We start from the raw sequence: 11,948 nt of genomic DNA, 5'->3' as shown, positions 1-11,948 counted from the left end.
TCTTTTTCGGCTTGATCGATCGTCTCTTGCTTGGTTTGGTATTAAAGGTTTCGTTTAACGTACCGACGTACCATTAAATCGAAAATTCTTTTCTGTGCTTTAATTCACTTATCCCGAAGCTTTAATACTTCGTAAACATTACTAAATATCATATATCTCGTCTATAATGTAATCCTCGATTCGTTCGGGTTTCAACAACCGTTAATCGGTTAATCGTATTTCCAATACGATTAACTGTATAATCGAGTATAATCCGTAATGTGAATCTTACATACTCGTATAAACGCATTATAATTCATATATTCATTATTAAATAACACATAAATAGTATATACCGGTTAGGGTATACCTGATTTTGCCGGAATCGTTACAGGTGGCTGCTCAAAAAGTTATCCACTTCCTCATTTTCTCCCAAACTCACCAAACTTGAACATCCAAATACCTCAAGTTCCGCTAAGTTCTTAAGAACCTTACTTGCCTCTGTTTCTGAATCCCACAAGTATCTTATTTCATTGCATTCCCATATTCCAATTATTTTCAACAGCCCCAAGACACTTTATAACATCTCTCTACACCTCATCAGTAAGCCCAAGAATAGAAGATATTGTTAACTTTGTAATTGATGAAGCTGCGTGAACCAGACTTCTCAGCACACAATCACCACATATCTTGAAATTCTAGAATTTCAAGTGAAGGAAAGGCAACAACCATAGTCCCACTTAACTCTAAACCTATGTCTTTAACCTTATTCATTCCTTGAATAAACAACTTCTTAAGTGAAGGTAGCTGCCCAAGTGGCGGTAGAGATGTGCATATTTTACAGTCAAGCAACGAAACATCAACTAATTCATGAAAAGAAGGATCCCCAACCCAACCTGGAAATTCTATTCCCCCATAATGCTCAACACAAAAATATTTCAATGTATCAGTGTGTGGCTTGAGCTCATTGAGAACCTCCATTTCAAATGTTCCCCTTTGAGAACTGTCACCCCATTTCAGCTTTAACTTGGTAAACCTTTTCAGAGATAAGTTCGCCTCCCACGCATGCATTGGGTTTTGCACCTCATGAAATCCTTCAATGGAAATTTTTCCATGGAGATTCTGTAACCCCTTAAGATCTGTTATTGCAAAATCACCAACTCTTTCGACGATGATCTCGGCGAGAGGTTGTAGGTTTCTTAGCTCACCAATCCCTAAGGGCAGCTTCTTCAAAAGCGGAGTATCCCCGATGTCAAAATGCCTCAACTTTTTGAGATTAAAGAGGCTTTTAGGCAACGCATGCAAGCGCTCACAACCAAAACGGATCAATGTCTGCAAATTATAAAAATTGCCAAAACTCTCTGGCAACTTTTTTATTAGTGTTTGCCATAGATTAAGATACCTCAAGTGCTTCAGATTGCCAACAGAATCTGGTACCTCACTTATAAGAAAACACCTTAAAGAAAGAACCCTTAGTAGTGGTAACAAAGGAAGCACGTCAACCAAAATCTTATTAGATAAGTAAAACTCTTTCCAACTTTGTTTCACCCCAACAGATACTACCAACAATGTTCTCAAACTTTTGGCTTTTTTTTAATGCCTCGAACTTCTGGTAAGCTACATATTCCTCATGAATAAATGACATATGGCGATACTTGGCTAAAACTTCCCATGACATCTCCATCTGCTTGTCAAACCTTAAAAAACAATTTCCAACAACAAATGTGGCCAAATCATTAAGGAGATCATGCTCACAAACATAGATGCATCATGGGGTGCATATTGAAAATATGACTTCGATAGCAATTTATCAAAATATTCATGGCCCAAACGTTCCGGTGACTTGTTTGCATATGAATTGTTTAAATACCCTTCTACCATCCATAATAACACCAACTCCTCCTTGTCAAACAAAAAGCCCTTTGGGAACAAGGAGCAATATGCAAACAACTGCTTTAAATCAGCAGAAAGATCATGGTAACTTAGCCTAAGGGCAGGAACAATCTCATCGAAATTTTCTAAATCCCGTAACTCACCATTCAACACATCATCCCATTCTTCTCCATCTGTTTTTGTCCTCAAAAGCCTTCCAATTGCCTTTAAAGCCAAAGGCAAACCACCACATTTTTTCACTATACCTTTTCCTTGTAGTTTAAGTTTTCCGTGTGAGTCAAAGTTATCTACACCCAATGCTTGTATCGCAAATAAAGGCAAAGCATCTTTTTGTGACAACCTCTCAAGATGGTCTAGCTGATTAAAACCTAGCTTTTTGAGCAATTGTTGCTTGTGAGTTGTCATGATGACCCTACTTCTAGGAGCCCCTGAATGAAATGGGCGAACTAGCTTTTCCCAGTCATCATAGTTCTTGGTCCACACATCATCAAGAACAAGTAGAAACCGCTTGTCCTTAAGTTGCTTTGAAGAGCAATTTGAAGCTGATTTATATCTTTAAACTGTTTGTTTTCTGTAGTAACAGATTGAAAGATCATTTCACTTATCTTAAAGACATCAAAATCATCAGAGACACAAATCCACACCTTGAGTTCAAAGCGATCATTCATCTGAGTATCGTTATACAATATTCTAGCCAGAGTGGTCTTGCCCACCCCACCCATACCAACTATGGGTACGTTGTTAAAGTTTTCTTTAGATGACTCATCCTGCAACAACTTCTTGATCAATTTCTCTTTCTCACCTTCTCTTCCAACAACATCACATTCTAGCAAAGAAGACTCATTTCCTCTGTTATTACATTTTTGCTTTTCATCTTTCACAATCAAACCAAAATCACTTTTTTGTTTTTCTAGATGTTGTAACTTGGTGGTAATAGCATCTAACTTGTGATTCAACCTTCACTTAGTGATAAATTTGTGCAGCAAGTTGGGGTGACCTTTCTTACCTTTCTGATGATTGCTCCTGATTCACGGGTCAGTTCACGACGCATAGCTCCGGTAGCCACTTTATCGAGTACATCATCAATATCATAAGACAATTGGAGACTATTGATCCATAGTCTAAACAGATTCATCAATTATTTCCTTGCGGGAAGCATCGTTGAGAAGCGCTTTAACTTGGGACAGTGTGGTGTGCAGTTCTTTCAGCTCAGAATGAATATTCTGAGAGCGAGCAAATTTCTTCAAGGCTTCATCGGTTAGCTTCTCAAAAATGACATTAAGTTGGGCTGAAGCAACAGTTTCAGCCATTGTTATCAGTCAATTGGAATGAGAGTAGTTGGTATGTATGCAAAATAAGATAAGTGGAGATAAGATGGGAGTGTCATATTGGAGACAAGATATGAGCGAAGATAAAAAAAATTTTACTTTTTCATAAAGGAGTATTTATCATCTTATTAATAAGTCCGTTACCAGCTCTATCCTCTTTCTCACGTCCTTATTACAACTCCTTTCAGAAACAATCACAATACACTGAAGACGTGAATCAAATTGCCCATTCATACTCTTTCTTTCCAATCATTAGCCGCAATTACCATCACATTCAACCCTGTACTTCGATTGAAACAGACTCAATGATAGACAAAGACTGGAGATGGTATGAAATCTTGGGTTTATTAACTTCAGGTATGACTGGACACTCTATTCCTAATTTGACTTCTTATGTCAACCTAATTTGAATTTGCTTTTTGGTTAGTTTTGAATATAATGAATTCTGTTCGGTTTGTTGTTAACCGAAAAACATTTCAGACTGAATAAAACGAAAACTGAAATCAATTGATGAACACCCTTATGTTATTGTTGATTCGTGTTAACATTTTGTGAGTGAAGCACCAATTAAGGATTGTAAGCAGATTATGTTGTCCGAGTTTTTAGAAATCAATGGCAAGTTAGAATTTTTTGTGAACGGTCTAATTAACAATTATATTTTTGTGTATCACAGGTTTGATTGAATCTTCATATCTTGGTTATTATCCACATGGCACTGCCTGCTGATCACAAAGCACACATCGTTGATGGAAAACTAATCGGGTAAACAATTCGATCTGAAATCGCCTCTGAAATCAGTATCTTGTTTCAGACACCTGGACTTGCTGTAGTAATCGTTGAACTAGAAAAGATTCTCAAAGTTATGTCCGTATGAAGATTAAAGTGCGTGCCGAGCAAATCTCATCAAACCGGGACACTGCCCATTCCATTAGGAATTTTATAACAGAACATGCAAGCTATAATTATACCTTGTGTAAATGGGTCCAAATTGTCCCATCCATCTCAGTTCAAGAACAGGGAAGGCACTGCGTGCAGATTGGCACCAGAGGGTTATAATTTAAACTGTGCAGATCGCTTTGGTGCCAGAAAAGTGTTCTGCTCGTCTGCCGTGTCAGATTATTCCAGGCTCAAGCCTCTGGTGTGTCTTGTTGAATCCATGCTCTAGACTTCATTATTTAATTCAATTATGTGCATAGCTATTTGGTGCATTGGTTTTTGATTATTTAAACTGAACTATAAAATCAACCAATATCCTTAGATGTTGATTTCAACTGCAGGCTTTATATGGGTGCATCTTTTGGATTCTGTTTATGATTTGGCATAACACAGCAGTCAATGGGTTAGTTTTGCCTTAGGTATTGTTATTTTTATATAACAATGCTACTGCTTCAGACAGGCAAGATTACAATTTTTTTCGGACCCACCCTTTAGCTCTTTTAGTGCTGGCGTCTTTATACTTATGTCGTAACTCTAAATAGCGGGCCCACCATGAGCATACATAAAAAAAGATTATTCTGTCAATTCTATCGGTTTGGTATGGGTCAAAATGGGCCATTTATTCTAAAAACGTATCGGTATGGTTCAGGTCAAAACGGGCCATTTTATTAGCTCAACAAAACACAACATCCCAGCTAATGATGAAAGCAGAAGGCTCAGCCTCAGAATGCTTCTTAATAACCAAAGCATGAGCATGGGTAAGACGATCTTTCTAATTTGGTTGGTGGTTTTCCAAATCTTGGTTCATCTATGTCTCCTATTCCTTGTGGTGATACAGATATGTTACTCAAGGTGCATACTTTTTTTTTCTTTCATATTAATAGTGTTTTGCCATTTGACATGTTATCAATATATATGATAACCAAATTGCCCGTTTGGTCACATGGATATAAAGAGTTACATGTCTTGTAAGCAAACCAAATTACCACTTTTGTAGTTCAAAATGGCACAGTTGCAGCAGCAACAATAAAAACAGCAAAGTAATAATCAACAGCAGCAACCTCATGTCAAACTCCATTAAAGGAAACGATCAGGTCAACTTCTGTCTCTTTTAGGGGTGTTCATCGACTCGTCGGGTTATTCGAATCGATTTATTCCAATTTGACAATTTCAAAACTGAATTCGAATTCAACTTAAATTCAAATAAACTGACTCAAATAAGTGTACTCGGTTTCACTCTATTCGAATAAACCGATTTGCGGAAAAACTTAAAAATAGCAATTATAAAATATGTTTCGAACCTATTGTCTAACTCATACATAATACTTCAGCTGGTACCTGGATTTAGAAGGTTTTATTAAATTTAATTGTCAAAAAACCCGAAACCAATCCGAACCCGTGTAGCTCACATGCGGTTAACATTCAGCATAGCTTTTGTATTCATATTCTAAAAAAGTATTGAATTGGTTTGGGTCAAAACATACCATATTAAAGAGGTACCGGTCTGGTTCGGGTCAAAATGAACTGTTTATTTTAAAAACATTTGGTTTGGTTCGGTCAAAAGAGACCATTTTGAAAATGTATTGGTGTGGTTAGGGTGAAAGGGACATTTAAAATGGTATCATTTTTGTTCGACCCATTTCTAAAAGGTATCAATTTAGTTCGATAAAAACGCTTCATTTAATATTGGGTCATTCAAAAAGGTATTGAATTAGTTCGGGGCAAATTGGATCATTTTCAAATAAGCCAATGCCCAGTGGTAGTGTTCAAGTTCAACTACTAACTATTTCTTTTTACTTATTTTATCATCAATAAGTTAATGTATGAAATTGCTTCTAAAAATATGTTTTAAAACAATAATAATTTGTTTAATAAAAACATTACAAGAGGCTGTAAGACAAATTGACTACTCCTGCATTTTGACCACTTTGACCAGGATGAGAGTTTAGTGATTTGGTTGGCTACTCTAATTTTTTAAACAATTTTTTAGTTGAAAGAAATATAAACAGAAATGGGTCAAGTTATGGGTTGTTTCACCCTTTGGGAACTTAAAAGCTGTTTCGGGACATTTTGCTAACAGAACAGATTTGTCTGCTAATATGATTTTGGCAAAAATTAATTACTTGATTTTGGAATTGTATCAAGGGGCATTTTAGGTATTGTGGACAGTTTCGAGTATTTCAATTTTGGTCAAGGTTGTTTTGGGTTACATGCGGATTCAGGTAATTGTACTATATACGCAAGGTGCGACTATTCAATAGTACATTTCATCTCATTGGTACAAACCACTAAAGGACACATATTTATAATATCAACTGGTTGTAAACCAACCGAACCGAATCGAACAAGACCTTGTTTGTGAATCGCATAACTAATAGACTGTAACTCAATATGAAATATCAATTTTTTTAAAAATGCTTTCAAAGTCTTCGCACTCCATGGATTCTTCTTGAGGATATATTCAACATTTCTATATTTACTACATGATTAACCAAGGTTTTCTAATCACGTATTTCTGATCTTCAGTGCACTAAATACAAGTTGCTGTAGTCAATTTGAACTCTTAGGTGGTTGGAATTATTATACTTTTGTTGCTTCTCGTATCAACAAAATACCCACCACTTTTACCTATTGGTTTTATAAATATAGCACAACCAAGTCTATTTTTCTATGCAGGGATTGAACCAGCAAGACAAATACATCCTTTATGCTGATTAATCTCCCAAACGCTCATAGTTTACCAGGTAACCGACTTGAATAAGTACATATCTGTTATTGAACCGTCTCACTAAAGTCTAAACTTAAGTAAAATCATTCTTTCTTATCAGCTACTATATGTTTCTTATCAGTTCATCCTACTAGAATCAAAAGGTAGAACTCCAGTTCAAAGAATAGAATCAATTATACATGAACGAGTTAGAAACCGCGTGGTTACAAACTGCAGACAAACGCACACCCGGGTCATTGCAACGGTTGAAGCCCGAGAAGAATCAAGTGTTGCCTCAAGATGACGGAAGTAGTGGTCAAATGGAGTCAACGCAGCAGCAATGGGAAGATGAGTTGACCCGCAAATTGAATCTTTTGAAGATCAATGGCGGGAAGCCCGTTTCAAAGGAACCAATTGCTATGTCACCAAGCGTTAACAAGTAAACCCAGGATACCATTTACTTCAAGTCTATTTATATTTTCGACAACATACTTCAAAGTTAGAGGCGAGCTGCTTGATATGTATTTATGTTTAATGGTTAATAATTTTGCTTAAATCTATATGATCATGCTAGAGAAGTCATTACAAAAATATGAAAAACCTTTAATGAACAAATATAAATAAACAAGAATTAACAAATATAAACTGATGTAAATGTACACCTTATTGAACGCTCACCGACACAATTGAATGAACGTGGCATCTATTTGTGTTCGTTCATTCAATTAATATTACGGAATTTTTTTTTCCCATGTTTGTTGATATATTAATAAACGAACTTCCCACCGAATAGTTTGCCAAATGCTTGGTTCATTTACAACCCTATGTTTACTATATTGATCTGGTGTAATTGGTGTAACAGTCATTTCCAGATGAAGTGTTGGACCTGCGAAAATCTGTACGGACGCTTGATCTAACACATAAATTAGGTAATGAATATTCAGAGGATTAACAAGCTAATGAATATTCTTGTGGCTATTGCAGTTGATGTTTCAGAGGAGATTAACAACCTAATGAATATTCAGAGGCTGGTATAAACTGAATATTTTCATCATTATATCTATATTTTTTCAGTTCTGTAGTTTTTTTGGTCATTTAAGATTTAAATGTTTTAAATGGTGGCACCTTATATTCAGATTTTCGCAAATAATGTAATCGAGCGTCTTCCAATGAATATCGGCTAACTTCACGCTACAAAATTCATCATACTTGATGGGAATCAACTCACCACCTTTCCCAGTGAAGGTATTTTTATTTGTGTCACTAATTAAAACATAAATTTGAAAAATGTTGTAAGACACGGTCTTGTCGGCTAAGTATTCGCTACTTGGTAGGGTGCTGAGGCGATTTATTCAACTGAGTTGAGCTACACGGTTAAACTCGGACAACTTGATCAAGTCGGATTTTGGCTGTTTTCACCAATTTTCGTTGTTTCTCACCAGTACTTGCTGGATTTCCGTTGTATATCATGGAGATACCGTGAAAGACGAGAATAAAATTATTAATATGCTTATAATATTAAAGAATGAATATTTATTTTTAAAATACTTCAGTATTTAAATAAGTAGCCTTTCGATTTATGTCGATATTCACGGATTTTGTTATAAATATTAGTAACTTATGATAGTTGACATATATATACTTCCCAAAATGTAACTTAGTTATATTTTACCATGTCCGAGTACTCCCCAAGGACTCTCCTCCTAGGCCGAATACTCACAACTCCCCAGTCGACGAATCTGGCTGCGCTTAGAGACTTGTGCAACATTTACTAACTAATAATACAAACATATGCAAATTGCAATTTCTTTATGCTCTTTGGTTCAGTTGGTCAACTGGTGACACTTCAGAGGTTACCCATATCTGGGTACCATAACGAACCGAACCCCTTCAAATAGATCCCAGTTGTGTCCCCGCCGCAACGCGCGGGCTCTCCTACTAGTTATTATCAAATGCACCTAAAAATAGAACATTTAAGCAAAGAACGAACCTGTGAAATGCTTTGTGAGTGACAATTGTGTTTCCATCAAAGACAACCAGCAAAATGACCACCGCTAGCAAGCAACACAAGGCGTATCATCATCCGTCATGGGTCCAGATAAAACCAAATTCAAATATAATTTTCTTAGCGTCAGCTAAAAGCAAACACTTCCAGAATGAAACTGCTTCTCCATCAGGTGGACGTACAAAATATTTTCTGTTTTGTACTCACTAACAATCCCCTGGTTAAAACACCAAATTCTTTGTTATCTTCACCTTCTGAAGCTGATATGTTTGATATAGCATCATGATCTTTAGCCAAAAAGTTGGAACTCCATTCATTTATTCATTATAATCCTCTTCCTTGATAGTATCTTTTCCTTCAATGCTTAACTTTATATATATATATAGATAATATTAGGTTTATTATTATTAATATGAGATAAGTCAAAGCCTAAAAATCTTATTTATATTTTGAATTGTTGTATAAAATTAAAATCTATCTGTATATACTATAGAGGCAAACTTATAATTTGTAAACAGTCATTATACTTGACTTGTAAGAAGTTTTGTTGAATGAAAGTACTTTGTGATACAAGCAACCCCGGATTCGAGTTTCTTACAATAAAAAGAGAGGCACACATACATATATTATTATATCCAAGTTTGGTTGAATTGAAGTAACTCTCAGTAATATAGTCACTATTTAGGTAAATGGTTGAAATACGAATTGGATAGTCACTAAAAGTCTATACTATATAATAAATAATTTTTTTTTGTCACGTGTCACTCTATGGTGCATTCTTATTCTTTCTTCCCGTCTCTTTCTCCTATTAATTATACATTAAATATTAATATTTTTTAATTCATTTTGATTTCAATAAATGCTTTTACAGAACGAATTTTATTTAAAAAAGTTATATTTGTTTATTAAACTTTTTATAAATTCGGCATTTTTCATGATTTAACTTCTCTAATACGAATTATATCGTTTATATATATATAAAAATATTTACAGATATATGAATCATTTTTGTCCTTAAAACTTACTCGAGTTCATTGTTAAAAACACGTGGATTTTTAACTGAACCCGGCCCGCCTTCTTTTTCTCCGTCCATATATTGTTAATCAAAACCATATCGATTCTTTTTTACTGCACATTCTTCGACTAATCGAAAGATATCTTCCACTGATGATAGGTTCGTTTTATTCCGATTACACCGGTTATGTTCTCATAATACTATTCTACTTTAGTTGTTACCAAATTTTTTTTGTATTATCTAATGTTGTATCGAAAAAAATATTTAGATATTTATGATTTATTTTTTTAGTTTATGAATTATAGTTGTGTTGACGCTCCTCTGTCGGACGAAAAGATGGTCCAACAACTGATTTCGGGACTCAACGAACAATACGAAGGCATAGCCATGCTAATCTCCAACCTCACCCCGTTACCCTCTTTCCACGAGCCTCCCTCGAAACTAATGCGCGAGTACGACCGGAAGGCAAATCTATCTCTCCATGCTTCCCAACTCGCCACCACCGCCCTTCACACCACAACCACTAAACCCGACCCCTCTATGACCCGCACGGAAAATCGAAACTCGGACAGCCATTCAGAACGGGGACGAGGCCGTGGCAGAACCCGTGGTCGTGGCCACGGGCGTTCTGGTGGTCGTACCTACTCAGGCCGTGGGCAACCCTATACTCCTAACTATTATCAGAATGTGCCTGAACAGTGGATATTTCAACCGGCATGGGGAAACTCTATGCAAGCCGCGCAGTGGCAAACTCAACCTCCCTGCCCCTACCCGACGACTCCTAGACCGACAGGAAATCAATCACCGGGTATTCTGGGTCCGAGACCAAACCAGTCTCTTGCCGCTGGATACGCCCCATCGACATCGAGCAGGCGTTATACACCATGTCACTCAATCCACCGGAAACGCCATGGGCGATGGATAGTGGCGCCACTACTCACATGACCAACCAACCAGGTAACTTCTCGTCTTTTATTAATAACTGCAATAATCGTAATATAATCGTTGGGAATGGCACCACTATACCCCATCATTGGACAAGGCACACAGACCCTACCCCCCTCCCCGTACCCACCACTAAAACTCACCAACGTCCTTTATGCACCCAACTTAATTCATAATCTATTATCTGTATATCGCCTAACTCAAGACGCGGACACCTATCCTCAGATACAACAGTTCGGTGATCTCTACCTTCTGACTCCACATATGCTATCCAAGGTCACCTCCCATAAAGCAAATGTGGTGATCTCCCAATCACTGTGGCATTAACTTCTTGGACATCCGGGCTCAAGGCCATTACATTCCCTCAAGAAATCGCAATCTATTTCTTTTTCTAAATGTCATAAAAATTTTTGTGAACCATGTGTTTTGGGGAAAAGTGTTAAACTCCCGTTTATTGCTTCTTGTAATCGTACTGGTTTGACTTTTGATATTATTCACAGTGACCTTTGGACATCACCAGTTTTGAGTTCCGTGGGTCACCGCTAATATATCGTATTCATTGATAAACTTTCTGATTTCTTATGGAGCTTTCCTCTTAGTAGAAAATCACAAGCATACCCCACCTTTTGCCACTTTTACAAGTTAATTCATACATAATTTAACAAAAGAATTAAACAAATCCAGTGTGATAATGTGTAACATTAGCCAATTTCAAACCTGAAAAACCCGACTCGTTTAAAATTTTCATTTATTTTATTTTATTTTAATATATTATTCGGACTGTTGTGTTTAAGCAAAAATAAATTTATTACTTGGTATTTTGTTTCGTTACATGTCACCCGATTTAGTTTTGTTAGTAAATAAGTAATTTAGGAACTATCAAACTAATGCAAAATGCACCTTTTATCCTTCTTGATCAACAACCAAACTCAAGGGACTAGAATGCAAAATATAAAAAATAATTTGTTTCCTGTCTTCTTCCCCGTCAGGTCAGCGACCCCCCCCCCCCCTTCTCATTTTGATTCCACGATTAAAGCCGTATTTGATGGGATTGAACGCGTTTACTCCTTCCTTGTCCATCACGAGGTCAAAGTATATAGTATGTATGACTAATTGACAGCTTGGTATACCAAATTCGTT

The 11,948-nt window shown here is 36.4% G+C and overlaps 1 pseudogene; it reads right to left on the bottom strand.

The window, feature by feature from the left end:
- Positions 1 to 367: 367 nt before the first annotated feature.
- On the bottom strand, positions 368 to 3,182 carry LOC143602392 (putative disease resistance RPP13-like protein 1; annotated as a pseudogene).
- Between the last annotated feature and the right edge of the window lie 8,766 nt (positions 3,183 to 11,948).

This window comes from Bidens hawaiensis, unplaced genomic scaffold (assembly GCF_021521415.1).
Source record: "Bidens hawaiensis isolate Kalapana, Puna unplaced genomic scaffold, B.hawaiensis_p1.1 tig00058844_1, whole genome shotgun sequence".
Classification (NCBI taxonomy): domain Eukaryota; kingdom Viridiplantae; phylum Streptophyta; class Magnoliopsida; order Asterales; family Asteraceae; genus Bidens; species Bidens hawaiensis.
Note: the sequence above shows the minus strand (reverse complement) of the source record. Positions and strands in the feature narration are given on the sequence as shown.